At 36.9% G+C, this 16,709-nt stretch overlaps 2 protein-coding genes across 3 annotated transcripts in view; both read left to right on the top strand.

Moving 5' to 3' along the window:
- The window catches only part of RNPC3 (RNA binding region (RNP1, RRM) containing 3), a 31,316-nt gene extending 29,306 nt beyond the window's left edge, over positions 1 to 2,010 (top strand). Inside the window, exons 16-17 of the transcript XR_006335603.1 lie at positions 1,514 to 1,689; positions 1,857 to 2,010. The gene's annotated coding sequence lies outside the window, so the exon portion shown is untranslated. The remainder of the gene's footprint in view (positions 1 to 1,513; positions 1,690 to 1,856) is intronic.
- Positions 1,893 to 16,709, top strand: part of LOC122676562 (alpha-amylase 2B) — a 58,589-nt gene continuing 43,772 nt past the window's right edge. Inside the window, exon 1 of one of the 2 annotated variants that reach the window (XM_043875938.1) lies at positions 1,893 to 2,016. The gene's annotated coding sequence lies outside the window, so the exon portion shown is untranslated. Of the gene's footprint in view, positions 2,017 to 12,607; positions 12,741 to 16,709 lie in introns of those variants that run through there. The other variant, XM_043875937.1, reaches the window with a different exon arrangement.

The raw sequence follows: 16,709 nt of genomic DNA, 5'->3' as shown, positions 1-16,709 counted from the left end.
AGTAATTTGACCTTCTAACACCCCATAAGAAGAGAACACTTCCCTTTGTGAGTAATGAAGTTTTTTGATAAACTTCAAATCTAAGTTAATAAGATACTTTATTACATTTAATTGTTTTTACTAATGCATGTAAAGCAAAAGATAGTGACTTCAGAAGGATTGTTCAGTAGAGATGACAGCTAAACTACATGTGTTAGGCACATAAGAGACAGAACTGATGATTCTCAGAAATAGATATAGAATTCCCACCCCCATAACTTAAGCTACTATAAATTATACACTGGAATTTCCTGAAAGCAAACTATAGTAGAGATACAGCATTCACACAAAGGATAGTATAGGGAATTTAGAATAAACAACCAAGACTCACCAAATACTGAAAAAGTACTAGGAAAAAGAGATTCTGTACCCACTGAGCTCAAGCTTTAATACTATGGGAAAAAACTGGGAGATCAATGAAGTATCTTTGATTTAATATACAAAGATTTAAAGGGATGAGAATGTTTAAAAATATATGTGTATATTTATATGTATATCAGAAATCAGTAAAAGGGTATTTGACTACATAGGACATTTCTTTTTTATTACATTATGGTATGGCATCAATATACCACTTCTCTAGTACTTATATTCTAGGATCTTTGAAAATTTAAGAATTGCAGAAGAAAATATGAACAGCTGATTAATTTCTGTATCATGAATCTTTTCAGAGCTTAATATGATACATAAAATGTTATATATTATTTATGAAAACATTTAATATCTTTCTGTGTAAGAAAAAGATGGAGGGGAAAGAGAGTGAAATTTGAGTGGGTTGTTCTCTCTCTATATATATATATTGGAATTTTCTTTTAAAAACGTATTTGAATATTTTTCTAAATGTTAGCATTATTAAATTTGGGTCTTGGGATATGGAGTCTGTTACACTTTTTCACACTTTTCTGTATGACAAATATATCACCTCTTAAATGAAAAATAAAATAATGAAACACCTCTAATCCAGTGTTTCTTAGCCATTTTTTGCCCTTCTACCTCCATGAATTTTTAGACTTTTTTTTTTTTTTCCTAATCATCCTTATGAAATTTTAATACCACAGTATAATGTTATGTCTCTTTTGGACTTTGTATCTGTTCTTATGTTTTTAAAAGAGTAAGGTTTTTCTTCCTGCCCAACCCAGTGAACTAACCAGCAGTAGAATTTAGAAGATAATTATTCTTATTAGCAAGCTAAGAATCTTAAATCATGTAATTCTCTGACCTTAGCTGAGCAAAATCAGATACTGGTAACAGAAATATCTGAAAAAAGTTCAAGTTCCTAGATATTAAGTAATGCATTTCCACGTTTTATATATATGGATCAAGATAGACTTTTTAAGAGAAATTGGAAAGTATTTGAATGAAAATGAAAATATGGCATCAAAATTTGGGAACTCCAGCTGAAAGGAGGGTTTTTAAGAGAATTTGGCTTTATTAGAAAAGAAGAAAACTAACAAATTTAACCTTCTACCCTAAGGAACTAGAAAAAGAATAAACAATACAGAACAAGGAAATAATGAAAACAATTATACATCAGTGAACTTGTAGACAGAAAAGAGTTGAAAATACTGGAAACAGAACTAGTTCCTGAGAAGATCAATTGAAACAGTTCTGGCCTGACAGCAAAGGAAAACTGCTCTTCTCTCTCAGGTTGTAAGTACATGATACTGGAGTATTTTTAGTAAATTTATTTCCATAAATATGGCAACTTTGATGAAATGAGCCAACTTCCTGAAAATATTTAACTAAACTTATATGAGAAGCAGGTAACCTACTTCTCAATTCTGAATAATTCCATATCTAATAAATTTACTTTGTAGTTAAAAGTCTCCCTGGAGGCCTGAAGAGCTTGACTTGTGAATTCTGCCAAGCATTAAATGAAGAAACCAACAACAATGTACAACAAAACACTTCCAGATTCATGTTAAGAGGCCTGCAGTACCTTGGTCATAAAAAAAAGACTATGTGTTTCTATTTCTCGTAAGTATAGATGTAAAAATCTGCAACAAAATATTAGCAAGTTGAATCAAGCAATATGTAAAAAGGATTTAAATCATGACCAAGAGAACTTTATATTGGGAAAGGCAGTCTGTTGAACCTTTTGAAATCAATAAATGTTTACTCATTCTGTCAGCAGACTAAAGAAGAAAAAGCTTATGATTATCTTAATAAATGAAAGAAAAACATTTGACAAAGCTAAATATCCATTCTTAGTAAAAACTCAGTAAACTGGGAATGGAAAAGAGCTTCCTTAAGCTGAAAAGTGTCTGCAAAGTCTCCCAGTTGTCTTTCAAAGTGAAGTGAAGTCCCTCAGTTGTCTCCGATTCTTTGTGACCCCATGGACTGTAGTCTACCAGGCTCCTCCATCCACAGAATTTTCCAGGCAAGAGTACTGGAATGGGTTGCCATTTCCTCCTCCAGAGGATCTTCCCGGCCCGGGGATCGAACCTGGGTCTCCCGCATTGTAGGCAAATGCTTTGCCATCTGAACCACCAGGGAAGTCCTAAAGGCTAAATGTTTTTCCCCAAAGGAAAGGGAGACAAGTCAAGGAAGGCCACATTGACTACTATTCAACATCTCACTGACAGCCAGTGCATAAAATGAGAAAGAGAAGAGTATACAAATTGGAAATTAAGAAATAAAACTATTCTTATACAGAGATGATATGATTGTTTATGTAGAAAATTCCAAAGATTTAAAGGCTCCTACAATAGAGTTAAACAAGATTGTAAGATTAAAAGTAAATATGTAGGAGTCAGTAAATAAACTAGCGATGAACTACTAGACCTTGAAATTTTTTTTTTTTTTTTTTTTTATAATTAACATTGCAGTAGTACCAGAATTGAAATAATTAGGTATAAATCTACGAAAATGTGTACTAGGTCCTTATGCCAAAGGCCGTCCACCAAATTTTGAATTAATCAAAATTAAAGACTTAGGTAAACAGAGAACTATACTGTATACATGACTTGAAAGAGTCATGATTGTTGTGATGTCTCCTCAAATAGATTAATTTCAAATTGATATTGTAGCAGGATAATTTGTTGATACTGCTAAACTGACTTTCAGAGCTCTTTGGAAAAACAGCAATCAGAATGTCCAGCACAATTTTTAAAAAGTCAACAATTATATGACTTAAGTTACATACTTCTAAGGTTTATTATACAGCTAGAATAACAGTAAAATATTTGGCAGAAGGATAGATGCATAGATCACTGAAATAGAAAAGTCCACAAGTAGACCCACACATGTATGGCAGATTTTTTGACAAAAATGAGAAGACAGTTCAGTGGAGAGAGGATTGCTATTTAAATGTAAGATGTTAGAATAACCAGACACCTGTATCCCCACCCCCCACCCCCCAAAAAGAAAAACCTTTAAAAACTTCCTTTCACACAAAATTGATTTGAAATACAGACCAAAAGTTACAGGAAAAAATATCTGTGTGACATTACTTACACAAGGAATTCCTGTATACAACACCAAAAGTTTTCTTCATTGAAGATAAATTAGATGTCATCCAATAAAAATCTTATTTAGAAGACACTATGAAGAATGAAGAGGCACACACTGGGGAAAATCTTTGGGCAGCATATATTTGACAAAAGAATATCCAGGATATATATAAAGAACTGTAAAAATAAGAAAACAAAAATGAACAATAAATTTGTAAACACTTCACCAAAGATTAGCAGATGGCAGATAAGCACATGAAATGATGCTACACATCATCCATTAAGTTCAGTTGTGTCCGACTCTTTGCGACCCAATGAACCGCAGCACGCCAGGCCTCCCTGTTCTTCACCAACTCCCAGAGTTTACCCAAACTCATGTCCATTGAGTCAGTGATGCCATCCAACCATCTCATCCTCCGTCGTCCCCTTCTCCTCCTGCGCTCAGTGTTTTCCAGGATCAGGATCTTCTCAAATGAGTCATCTCTTCATATCAGGTGGCCAAAGTATTGGATTTTCAGCTTCAACATCAGTCCTTCCAATGAATACCCAGAATTGATCTCCTTTAGGATGGACTGGTTGGATCTCCTTGCAGTCCAAGGGACTCTCAAGAGTCTTCTCCAACACCACAGTTCAAAAGCATCAGTTCTTCGGTGCTCAGTTTTCTTCACAGTCAAACTCTTATATCCACACATGACCACTGGAAAAACCATAGCTTTGACTAGACGGGCTCTTGTTGACAAAGTAATGTCTCTGCTTTTTAATATGCTGTCTAGGTTTGTCCTAACTTTATTTCCAAGGAGTAAGTGTCTTTTAATTTCATGGCTGCAGTCACCATCTGCAGTGATTTTGGAGCCCCCAAAAATAAAGTCAGCCACTGCTTCCCCGTCTACTTGCTGTGAAGTGATGGGACCGGATGCCATGATCTTAGTTTTCTGAATGTTGAGCTTTAAGCCAACTTTTTCACCACCCTCTTTCACTTTCATCAAAATGCTCTTTAGTTCTTCTTCACTTTATGCCATAAGGGTGGTGTCATCTGCATATCTGAGGTTATTGATTTTTCTCCCAGCAAACTTGATTCCAGCTTGTGCTTCTTCCAGCCCAGCGTTTCTCATGATGTCCTCTGTATATAAGTTAAATAAGCAGGGTGACAATATACAGCCATGGTGTAGTCCTTTTCCTACTTCAAACCAGTCTTTTTCCATGTTCAGTTCTAACTGTTGCTTCCTGACCTGCATACAGGTTTCTCAAGAAGCAGGTCAGGTGTTCTGGTATTCCTATCTCTCTCAGAATTTTCCACAGCTTATTGTGATCAACACAGTCAAAGGCTTTGGCATAGTCAATAAAGCAGAAGTAGTTTTTCTGGAACTCTCTTGCTTTTTCGATGATCCAGTGGATGTTGGCAATTTGATCTATTTAGAGAAATAGAAAATACAACCACAATAAGATGGCACCACACACCTATTAGAATGGCTTAAAATACATGCTGATAGTACCAAGATTAGTCAAGAATGTGGAGCAACTACAGCTCTCGTATATTGCTGATGAAATTACAAAATGGTACAACCTGCTTTACAAAACAGTTTGAGGAAGTTTGTAGTAATGTTAACATGTGACTTCACCACCACACTTCTGAGTATTAATCTAAGAACAACAAAAACTGTTCACACACAAATCTATACCTAAGAGGTTTCTGGGAAGATGATGGGGTAGGAAGTACCAGGAGTCCCAACTTAGCACCTGTATAGTTGCACCAAAAGAATCTGCTTGATGTCACTATTTTGGAACTCTGGAGTCTAGGGCTTGCAACTTCCAGACAAAGCCTTGGACAGTAAATTGTAGTTAATTTAGACCAGTTTCAGCTCTTAGCATAGTGATAGCAACCAGTATCCCAACGCCAACCATGTGGGCAGGCAGTCATATATGTATCCTGGAACACCTTGCTAATAGGAGTCAGGGTGGGCAAAAAGAACCCTGAACTCTTAAATATTGGGGTATCTATGCCATGATTGTTAATGCCACTTTTGATCACAGAGGTGCAGAGATTGGCAGCCATGGTTGTTACACCTCCCATGTTTGTAATCCCTCTCTCCTATCTCTACCACCCCCAGTGAAGTGACTTACAGGGGAATAATAAGCCAGGTCGCCCCTTTTGCCTTTCCTCTTTAGTTTTCCCACTTTGGGGAGCCAGGCATGCTTAAAGACTAGGACATTCCAAAAAAACTGCACATATGGGGAAGATTAGAAATAGACCACTAATCCCAAGGTAAGGGTAAAAAATATGGGAAGGCCTTGGGTTTTACAATTCAGGTTGATCCTTGACACAGATACAGCATGCAGTAATTTAAAAACCAAAAACAATAACAAATGAGCAAACTGTAGAAGGGGCTGAATCTGAATTCCAGAGTTACCATAATGTAAAATCAAATGACTAGTTTTCAAGAAAACATACAAAGGAACAGGAATATATGAGTGATTCAAAGAAAATAATTGTATGGAAACTATCCCTGAATAAGATCTGATGGCAGATATGCTAAGCAAAGAGTAAAATAACTGTTCTAAAGATGTGCAAGGGACTAACAGCAGATGTGGAGGAAGTAAAAGCAAAACAATGTAGAGTAAAATGGCAATATCAATAGATAGAAAATGTTTCTGGAGCTGAAAAGTACAATAACTGAAACAGAATACAGAGAAATCACTCAAGAGATTTGAGTATGCAGAAGAAAGAATCACTGAGCATAGGACAATGAAAATTATCAAATTTGAGGAACAAACCAAAGATTGAAGAAAAGTGAAAATGGGCTAATGTCCTGTGGAAAACCATTAAGCAGGCCAACAGGCACACTGAGTCCCAGGAGAGAGAGAGAGAGAGGAAGAGCCAGAATGATTGAGGAAGTAGTAGCTGAAAACAAATCTGATGAATATAAATATCCAAGAAGTCCAATGAATTCCAAGTAAAACTGACTCAAAAGTCCACATCAAGACATAATAAAATTACATAAGACAGAGAAGTGAATATCCATATAAAAGGGATTCTTGAAGATTATCAGAAGATTTTCCATCAGGACTTAGGAAGCCAAAAGGAGTGGACTGATACAAATTTCTAAAAGAAGAAAAATTCAACTAGGAATTCCCTATCTGGCAAGACCATTTGTTGTTGTTGTTGTTTGTTTGTTTGTTTCTTCAAAAGTGAAGGAGACATTGACATTCCTAAATAAAGCTCAGAGAGTTAACCACTAGACCTTTCCTGCAAGAAATGCTCACGGAAATCTTACAAGGGTCAAATGAAAGGACACTAGGTCATAACTAAAAGCCATATGGAAAAATACAGATCATAATAAAGAGAAATACAGGAACAATTATAAAAGCTAATATTATTGTAAAAGTGATCAGTTGCTAAATTTTTTATATACAGGATTTAATAGACTAATACATTGAATAGACAGTGTTTAGTCAATAAGGTTGTAATATTGTAATTGTGGTTTGCAAATCTACATGTTGTTTTCTACTTCATTAAGGGACTAATGTATTTAAAATACTTGCTTATGTTTAGGGGCACACAGTGTATAAAGATGTAATTCAGGGGACCTCAACAATTGAAAAGACTGGAAACAAGTGTAAAGACTTTTTTTTATATGTTATTGAAGTTAAACTAGTATAAATTAAATTAGATTTTATAACTAGTATGTTAAGTGTAAACCCCATGGTAACCACAAAAAAAAGAGCTATAGAATACACACACACACACAAAATGAGAAAGTATTTAAACCTTTTACTACCAAAAAAAATGTCAACATAAAAGATACTGTATGGTGCTGGAGCTGTGGCTTTGTGGCACAGCAGCGACTTTGAGGAGATACCCCACATCCAGGGGCAAAGGAGAAGCCCCAGCAAGATGGTAGGAGGGGCGAAATCACGTTTAGAATCTAACCCCATACCTGCCAAAGATGCTCAAGGGGCTCAAACATACTTTGTGTGCACCACGACCCACAGACCCCACAGAGACTGAGACAGAACTGTGTTTAAGTATCTCCTGAGGAGACAAGATCACAGAAAAATAACCAGTCTGATCAATTGGACCACAGTCTTGTCTAACTCAGTGAAACTATGAGCTATGCGTGTAGTAGGGCCACCCAAGATGGAGGGGTTATGGTGGAGAGTTCTGATAAAATGTGGTCCACTGGAGAAGGGAATGGCATACCACTTCAGGATTTTACCTTGAGAACCTCGTGAACAGTATGAAAAGGCAAAAAGATAGGACAGTGAAAGATGAACTCCCCAGGTCGGTAGGTGCCCAATATGCTACTGGAAATCAATGGAGATATAACTCCAGAAAGAATGAAGAGACGGAGCCAAAGCAAAAACAACACCCAGTTGTGGATGTGACTGGTGATGGAAGTAAAGTCTGATGCTGTAAAGAGCAATGTTGCATAGGAACCTGGAATGTTAGGTCCATGAATCAAGGCAAATTGGAAGTGATCAAACAGGAGATGGCAAGAGTGAACATTGACATTTTAGTAATCAGCGAACTAAGATGGACTGGAATGGGTGAATTTAACTCAAATGACCTTTATAAATACTACTGTGGGCGAGAATCCCTTAGAAGAAATGGAGTAGCCATAGTCAACAAAATAGTCCAAAATGCAGTACTTGGATGCAGTCTCAAAAAATACAGAATAATTTCTGTTCGTTTCCCAGGAAAACCATTCAATATCACAAGAATCCAAGTCTATGCCCCAACAAATAATGCTGAAGAAGCTGAAGTTGAACAGTTCTATGAAGACCTACAAGACCCTTTAGAACTAACACCCAAAGAAGATGTCCTCTTCATTATAGGGGAATGGGATGCAAAAGTAGGAAGTCAAGAAATCCCTGGAGTAACAGGGAAATTTGGCCTTGGAGTACAGAATGAAGCAGGGCAAAGGCTAATAGAGTTTTGCCAAGAAAATGCACTGGTCATAGCAAACACCCTCTTCCAACAACACAAGAGAAGACTCTACACATGGACATCACCAAGTGGTCAATACGAAAATCAAATTGATTATATTCTTTGCAGCCAAAAGTGGAGAAGCTCTAAATAGTCAGCCAAAACAAGACTGGAGCTGACTGTGGCTCAGATCATGAGCTCCTTATTGCAAAATTCAGACTTAAATTGAAGACAGTAGGGAAAACCACTAGGCCATTCAGGTATGACCTAAATCAAATGCCTTATGATTATACAGTGGGAGTGACAAATAGATTCAAGGGATTAGATCTGATAGAGAGCCTGAAGAACTATGGATGGAGGTTTGTGACACTGTACAGGAGGCAGTGATCAAGACCATCCCCAAGAAAAAGAAATGGCAAAAGGGTTGCCTGAGGAAGTCTTACAAATAGCTATGAAAAGAAGAGAAGTGAAAAACAAAGGAGAAAAGGAAAGATACACCCATTTGAATGCAGAATTCCAAAGAATAGCAAGGAGAGAAAAGAAAGCATTCCTCAGTGATCAATGCAAAGAAATAGAGGAAAACAGTAGAATGGCAAAAACTAGAGATCTCTTTAAGAAAATTAGAGATACCAAGGGAACTTGTCATGAAATTATGGGCACAATAAAGGACAGAAATGGTATGGACCTAACAGAAGCAGAAGATATTAAGAAGAGGTGACAGGAATACACAGAACTATACAAAAAGATCTTCATGACCCAGGTAACCAAGATGATGTGATCATTCACCTAGAGCCAGACATCCTGGAATGTGAAGTGAAGTGGGCCTTAGGAAGCATCACTAGAAGCAAAGCTAGTGGAGGCGATGGAATTCCAGTTGAGCTATTTCATATCCCAAAAGATGATACTGTGAAAGTGGTGCACTCAGTATGTCAGCAAATTTGGAAAACTCAGCAGTGGCCACAGCTGAATAGGTCAGTTTTCATTCCAGTCCCAGAGAAGGGCAATGCTAAAGAATGCTCAAACTACTGCACAATTATGCTCATCTCACATGCTAGCAAAGTAATGCTCAAAATTCTCCAAGCCAGGCTTCAACAGTACATGAATGGTGAACTTCAAGATGTTCAAGCTGGATTTAGAAAAGGCAGAGGAACCTAGATCAAACTGACAACATCCTTTGGATCATTGAAAAAACAATAGAGTTCTAGAAAAACATCTATTTCTGCTTTATTGACTATGCAAAAGCCTTTGAGTGTGTGAATCACTACAAACTGTGTAAAGTTCTTCCAGAGATGGAAATACCAGACCACCTGACCTGCCTCCTGAGAAATCTGTATGTAGGGCAAGAAGCAATAGTTAGAACTGGACATGGAAAAACAGACTGGTTCCAAATCGGCAAAGGATTACATCAAGGCTGTATATTGTCACCCTGCTCATTTAATTTATATGCAGAGTACATCATGAGAAATACTGGACTGAATTTAGCACAAACTGGAGTCAAGATTGCCAGAAGAAATAGCAATAACCTCAGATATGCAGATGACCCCACCCTTATGCAAGAAAGTGAAGAACTAAAGAACCTCTTGATGAAAGTGAAATAGGAGAGTGAAAAGTTTGGCTTAAAACTCAACATTCAGAAAACAAAGATTGTTGTATCAGGTCCCATCACTTCATTGCATATAGATTGGGCTCCAAAATCACTGCAGATGGTGAGTGCAGCCATGAAATTAAATGATGCTTACTCCTTGGAAAGAAAGTTATGATCAACCTAGACAGCATATTAAAAAGTAGAGGCATTAGTTTGCCAGTGAACATCCATCTAGTCAAAGCTATGGCATTTCCAGTAGTCATGTATGGATGTGAAAGTTGGACTATAAAGATAGCTGAGTGCTGAAGCATTGATGCTTTTGAACTGTGGTGTTGGAGAAGACTCTTGAGAGTCCCTTGGACAGTATGGTGATACAATCAGTCAATCCTAAAGGAAATCAGTCGTGGGTGTTCATTGGAAGGACTGATGCTGAAGCTGAAACTCCAATTTTGGCCTCCTGATGCAAAGAACTGACTCATTGGAAAAGACCCTGATGCTGGAAAAGATTGAAGGTGGGAGGAGAAAGGGGTGGCAAAGGATGAGATGGTTGGATGGCATCACCCACTCAAAGGACATGAGTTTGAGCAAATTCCAGGAGTTGGTGATGGACAGGGAAGCCTGGTGTGCTGCAGTCCATGTGGTTACAAAGAGTTGGAAACGACTGAGCTACTGAACGAACTGAGAAGGCACTAAAGGAGGAAATGAGCCCCCCTCCCACCCCGCCCTGTAAAAAAGCAACAAGTATGAGGCATATAGTATACAAGCAAAATGATAATCTCTTTAAAATACAAATGAATTAAACTCCTGGGACAACACCAAGATTGAGAAAAGATACAAACACTGGATCCCACTGTATGCTGACTACCACAGTCACTTTAGATCCAAAGGCCAAATCGGTTGAAAGTTTTGAAAATGATACTCAATGCAAATAATAACCAAAAAAGAGCAGGAGTGGCTATATTAAAATAGACTAATATACAAAATAGACTTAGTCTAAAAAGTTAGAAGAGACAAAAACATTAATACAAATTTCAATAGAGAAAAATGATATAATCATTTACACACCTAATGACATTATCAAAATATATGAATCAAAAACTGACAGAGTTTGAAGGGAAAAATAGGTAATTCTACAATAACAGTTGGAAACTCTTGGGCTCTGGTAATGATAATGTGTAGTTCAGTCAAGCAGAAGTAAGGAAATAAATGACTAAATAACTCCCTGCCTAATAGCCATATACAGAACACCATAGCCAACAATAGCATACATATTTATCTCACGTGTCCATGGAACATTTTCCAGAATAGACCATATGTCAAGCCACAGATTAAGTTTCAATAGATTTGTAAAAAGATGTGCAAAGTATCTTTTCCAACCACAATGGGATAATGTTAGAAATAAATAAAAGAAGGAAAACTGGAAAATCCACACTGTTGTTGAAATTAAACAGTGTGCTGTTGAACAACTAATGGGTCAAAGAAGTTACATGGGAAATTAGGAAATACTTAAAAACAGAAACACAACATCCCAAAAACTATTGTTCAGTCGCTAAGCTGTGTCCAAATCTTTGTGACCCCATGAAGTACAGCACAACAGGCTTCACTGTTCTTTGTTATCTCCTGAAATTTGTGCAAACTCATGTCCATTGAGTCAGTGATGCCATCCAACTGTTTCATCCTCTGTCACCCCCTTCTCCTGTTGCCCTCAATCTTTCTCAGCATCAAAAATCTTTTCCAGTGAATCAGCTCTTCTCATGAGGGGGCCCAAGTACTGGAGCTTCAGCTTTAGCATCAGTCCTTCCAATGAATTTTCAAGGGTTGATTTCCTTTAATATTGACTGGTTGCAGTGACCAAAACCATGGGATGTATCAAAAGTAGTGCTTAGAGGAGAATTTATAGTTACAGTCACTAACATTAAAAAACAAAGATCTCAAATCAATGAGTTAGCTTTATAACTTTAAAGGACTAGAAAAAGAAGAACAAACTAAACCCAACCTAGGAAGTGTAGAACATAATAAAGATTAGAGTAAAGATAAGTGAAATAGGGAATTTAAAAAATAGAGAAAATCAATAAAACCAAAAGTTGATTGCTCAAAAAGACCAACAAAATTGACAAACCTATAGCTACAGTGACTAAAGGGAAACCTATAGCTAAAGGGAAAAAAAAAAATCACTGAAATCTGAAATGAAATTGGAGACATACTACATTACAGATACTATAGAAATAAAAAAGATTATAAAAGTAATATAACAATTCTCCACTAATGAAATACATAACTAGATAAAATGGACAAATTCCTAGAAATACAAACTTACTAAAGACTAAATTGCAAAGAAATAGAAATTCTGAATAAACCTATAATTAAGACAGAGATTGAATCAATGATCACAAATCTCCCAACAAAGATAAGCCCTGAACCCTATGCCTTCACTGTTGATTTCTGTCAAGCATTTAGGGAATAATTCAAACTAATTTTTCTTAAACTTTTCACAGAAATTGAAGAGGAGGGAAAGTTTCCTGATTGATTCCATGAGACCAATATTACCCTAATATCTAATAAAGAGAAAAACACTGCAAGTAAAGAAGACAGCAGGCCAATATCCCTTTGGTTCAACACTGATGCAAAAGTCCTTAAAAGGAACATATTAAAAGGATTTTACATGATGACCATAAGGGATCTACACTGTAATACAAGGATGGTTCATCATTGAAGATCTATCAAACCTAACAGAATGAAGGTAAAAACTACACCATCAACTTAATTGACAGAAAATCATTTGACATAATTCAATATACTTTCATGATAAAAACACTCAATGAACTGGGAACAGAGGAAACTACCTCAGTATAATAATATTCTTAAATGAAAAAACTCATAGCATCATGCTGCTGCTGCTAAGTCACTTCAGTCGTGTCTGACTCAGTGCGACCCCATAGACGGCAGCCCACCAGGCTTCCCGGTCCCTGGGATTCTCCAGGCAAGAACACTGGAGTGGGTTGCCGTTTCCTTCTCCAATGCATGAAAGTGAAAAGTGAAAGTGAAGTTGCTCAGTTGTGCCTGACTCTTAGCGACCCCATGGACTGCAGCCTACCAGGCTCCTCCGTCCATAGGATTTTCCAGGTAAGAGTACTGGAGTGGGGTACCATTGCCTTCTCAGTCATAGCATCATACTCCATAGCTAAAGACTGAACGCATTTCCACTAAGAACCAAAACAAGTCAAGGAAGCCCACTATTGCCACTTCTCTTCAAGGTAGTGCTGAAAATTGTACCCAGAGCAATCAGGCAAGAAAAGAATAAAAAGAATTCAAATTAAAAAGGAAGAAGTAAAATTATCTCTCTTCACAGATTTTTTTTCTCCTGCTTTATGGAGATATAATTGATATATAAAATTCTCAAAGTATACAACACAGTGATTTAACATATATATACACTGGAAAAGAATATCCACATTGATTTATTTCACACACTCATCATACCATATGTTTTTGCTTCATTTTTTGTTTTAACGAGAACATTTTAAGTATTACTCTCTTAGCAAAGGAGAAGGAAATGGTGACCCACTCCAGTATTCTTGCCTGGAGAATCCCGTGGACAGGGGAGCCTGGTGGGCAGCTGTCCATGGGGTCGCACAGAGTCGGACACGACTGAACGACTTGGCATGCATGGCATGCTCTTAGCAAATTTCAATTATAGATTACATTGTTACCAACTATAGTCATTATACATCATGTCCTTAGTCCTTATTCATTTTACAACTGAAAGTCTGTAACTTTTACCAACCTTTCTCTATTTCCCCCACCACCCAGCCCCTGGCAACCACTTTCCTACTCCCTGGATATGAGCTCAGCTTTTTTTTTTTTTTTTTTAATAGAAATGATACCATGCAGTATTTGGTCATCTTCTCTCTGGTTTCTTTAATGCCTCCAAGCTCATTCACACACAGTGGAATATTATGCATAAATGTATGTATTTATGTGTGTGTGCATACATATATACTTATATCATGTTTTCGTGATCCATTGATTTGTTGTTGGCCCTGTAGGTTCTATTGCAATGAACATAGGAGTACAGATGCCTCTTCTAAACAATGGTTTTGTTTACTTTGAATATATACCCAAAAGTAGAATTAGTGGATCATATAATAGATAGATTTTAATTTTTGAGGAATTCTCATGCTGTTCTTCATAGTGACTACCAGTTTGCATTTCCACCTGCAGAGTATAAGCCTTCTCTTTTGTTCACATTCTTGCTAGCATTTCTTATTACTTACCTTTTTGATGATAGTCATACAAACAGGTGTGAGGAGGGTGATCTCATTGTGGTTTTAGTTTGCATTTTTCTGCTGATTGGTTATGTTGAACATCTTTTCATGTACCTGTTGCACGTTGTATGTCTTATTTGGAAAAAAAAATTCTGTTCTGGTCCTTTGCCTATTTTGAAATTGGGTTATTTGGATTTTTTTTTTCTATTGAAATGTAGATATGATCTTATTTAGAAAACCCTGAAGATTTCACACACGCACACACAAAATCAACATACAAAAATCAGTTGCATTTCTGTACACAAATAATGAACAATCTGAAAAGGACTGATCAGTCTGTACATGGAAACAATTCAGTTTACAATAGCCTGAAAATGAATAAAATGCTTAGGAATTAATAAAGGAGATGAAGGACTTGTACAGTAATAACTGCAAAACATTGCTGAAATTAAAGAAGACATAAATAAATGGAAACACATCCCACATTTATGGATTGGAAGATCTAATGGTGTTGAAATATAAATTCTATGGAAAGAGATCTACAGAGTCAATGCAATTCCTATCAAAAATCCCAACTTTTTTTTTTTTTTTTTTTTTTGAGCAATAGGAAAACCCATTCTAAAATCTATATGGAATTTTAAAGAACCCCAAATGGCCAAAACGATCTTTTGAAAGAAGAACAAAGCTGGAATACTCACACTTCCTGATTTCAAAACCTACTACAAACCTACAATGAAATAAAATAGCCCAGAAATGAATGAATGTGTTACATGTATGGTGAAATGGTTTTTGACTAGGTTTCCAAGACCATTCAATGAGGAAAGATTCTTTTTAACAAATGGTACTGGAAAAACTGGATAGTCACATGTAAAAGAATGAACTTGGTCACTTACCTAACACTATATACAAAAATTATCTCAAAATGAAAAAAAAAAATTATCTCAAAATGGATCAAAAATATAAATTTAAGAGCAAAAACAATGAAACCTTAGAAGAAAATATAGAATAAAGACTTCACAATGTTTTATTTGGCAATGACTTCTTAGATATGCTACCAACAACACAAGTAACAAAAACCAGTCAAACTGGATTTCATGATAATATTTAAAACATGAACGTCAAAAGACACTATCAATAGATTTAAAAAAAAAAATCCACCCACAGAATGGGAGAAAATATTTGCTAGTCCTGTATCTAATAATGGATTAATATCCAAAGAACAGTTAGACAGGTTCTGGGCCTCACCTGGCTTCCCTGCAGTTGCTTCTCCATCTTGTGGTTGTCAGTGAGATGGAGTTATGTTTCCACATTCAGAACAGGAAGCTTGCTGGGTATTTGTTGAAGTGCTGTCATCTTCACATATCTTAGTAGGGGCCAAAATTCCATCCTCTTCAGTGCTGAAATGCATTAACAACAGAGGATAAAGAAGGCAAGGTTCCTAGCCCAAAGGAAACACAGAGGTGAAAGCCTCAATGACAATTTAATGAAAGCATATCTATTTGGAGTCAGGGACTGCTGTGAAAGACCTGTGACATTTAGAGAGACTTTATGGAGAGGCTTATTGGAGAGGAGAAGCTGCTATTCAACAGCGACAAACGTAGGATAGATTTGGAAGAGATGAAATAATCATCTCACTTTAAACCCCAGAAAAGGAGGCAACTACTAGACAATTCGTGGATTACAGCCTTGTTGTGGTGAAGGGGCTTGTGTAATTTACTGAAGCTCTGAGCTATGCCATGCAGGGCCACCCAAGATGGACAGGTCATAGTGAAGAGTTCTGACAAAATGTGGTTCTCTGGAGGAGGAAATGACAAACCACTCTGGTATTCTTGCCTGGAGAACCCCATGGACAGTTTGAAAGGGCAGAAAAATATAATGCCAGAAGATGAGCCTCCCAGATTGGAAGGTGTCCATTATGCTACTGGGGAAGAACAAAGGCCAATTACCAAAAGTTCCAGCAAGAATTGAGCAGCTGGGACAAAGCAGAAATGACATTTAGTCATGAATGTGCCTGTCAGTGAAAGTAAACTCCAGTGCTATAAAGAACAATATTGCATAGAAATCTGAAGAATTATATTTATGAATCAAAGTAAATTGGGACGAGGTCAAGCAGGAGATTGGGTTTCCCAGATAGTTCAGTGGTAAAGAACCTGCCTGCCAACCAGGAGATACAGGTTCAATCCCTGAGTCAGTGTTGGTCCTTTAATGGACCTGAACCTAGTGGTCCGGAGTTGATGATAAGAGAGTGAAAGAAGGAAAGAGGCTAATATTCCCTGGGTTATGCAGCCGGCTTTCGTGCTCCAGGGAATCAGCCAGAAATAGAGAGATAAAGAAAAAGAGAGGAAGAGAAAGAAAGAAATACACGGGAACCAAAGCTCTGATGGAGCAAAGGTGTTTTAATTCTCAGCGCGTGGGCATATATACTGTCGTACAAGGTAGTTATC

This window comes from Cervus elaphus, chromosome 20 (genome assembly GCF_910594005.1).
Source record: "Cervus elaphus chromosome 20, mCerEla1.1, whole genome shotgun sequence".
Taxonomy (NCBI): domain Eukaryota; kingdom Metazoa; phylum Chordata; class Mammalia; order Artiodactyla; family Cervidae; genus Cervus; species Cervus elaphus.
The sequence above is the reverse complement of the archived record's forward strand: the minus strand, read 5'-3'. Positions and strand labels throughout refer to the sequence as shown.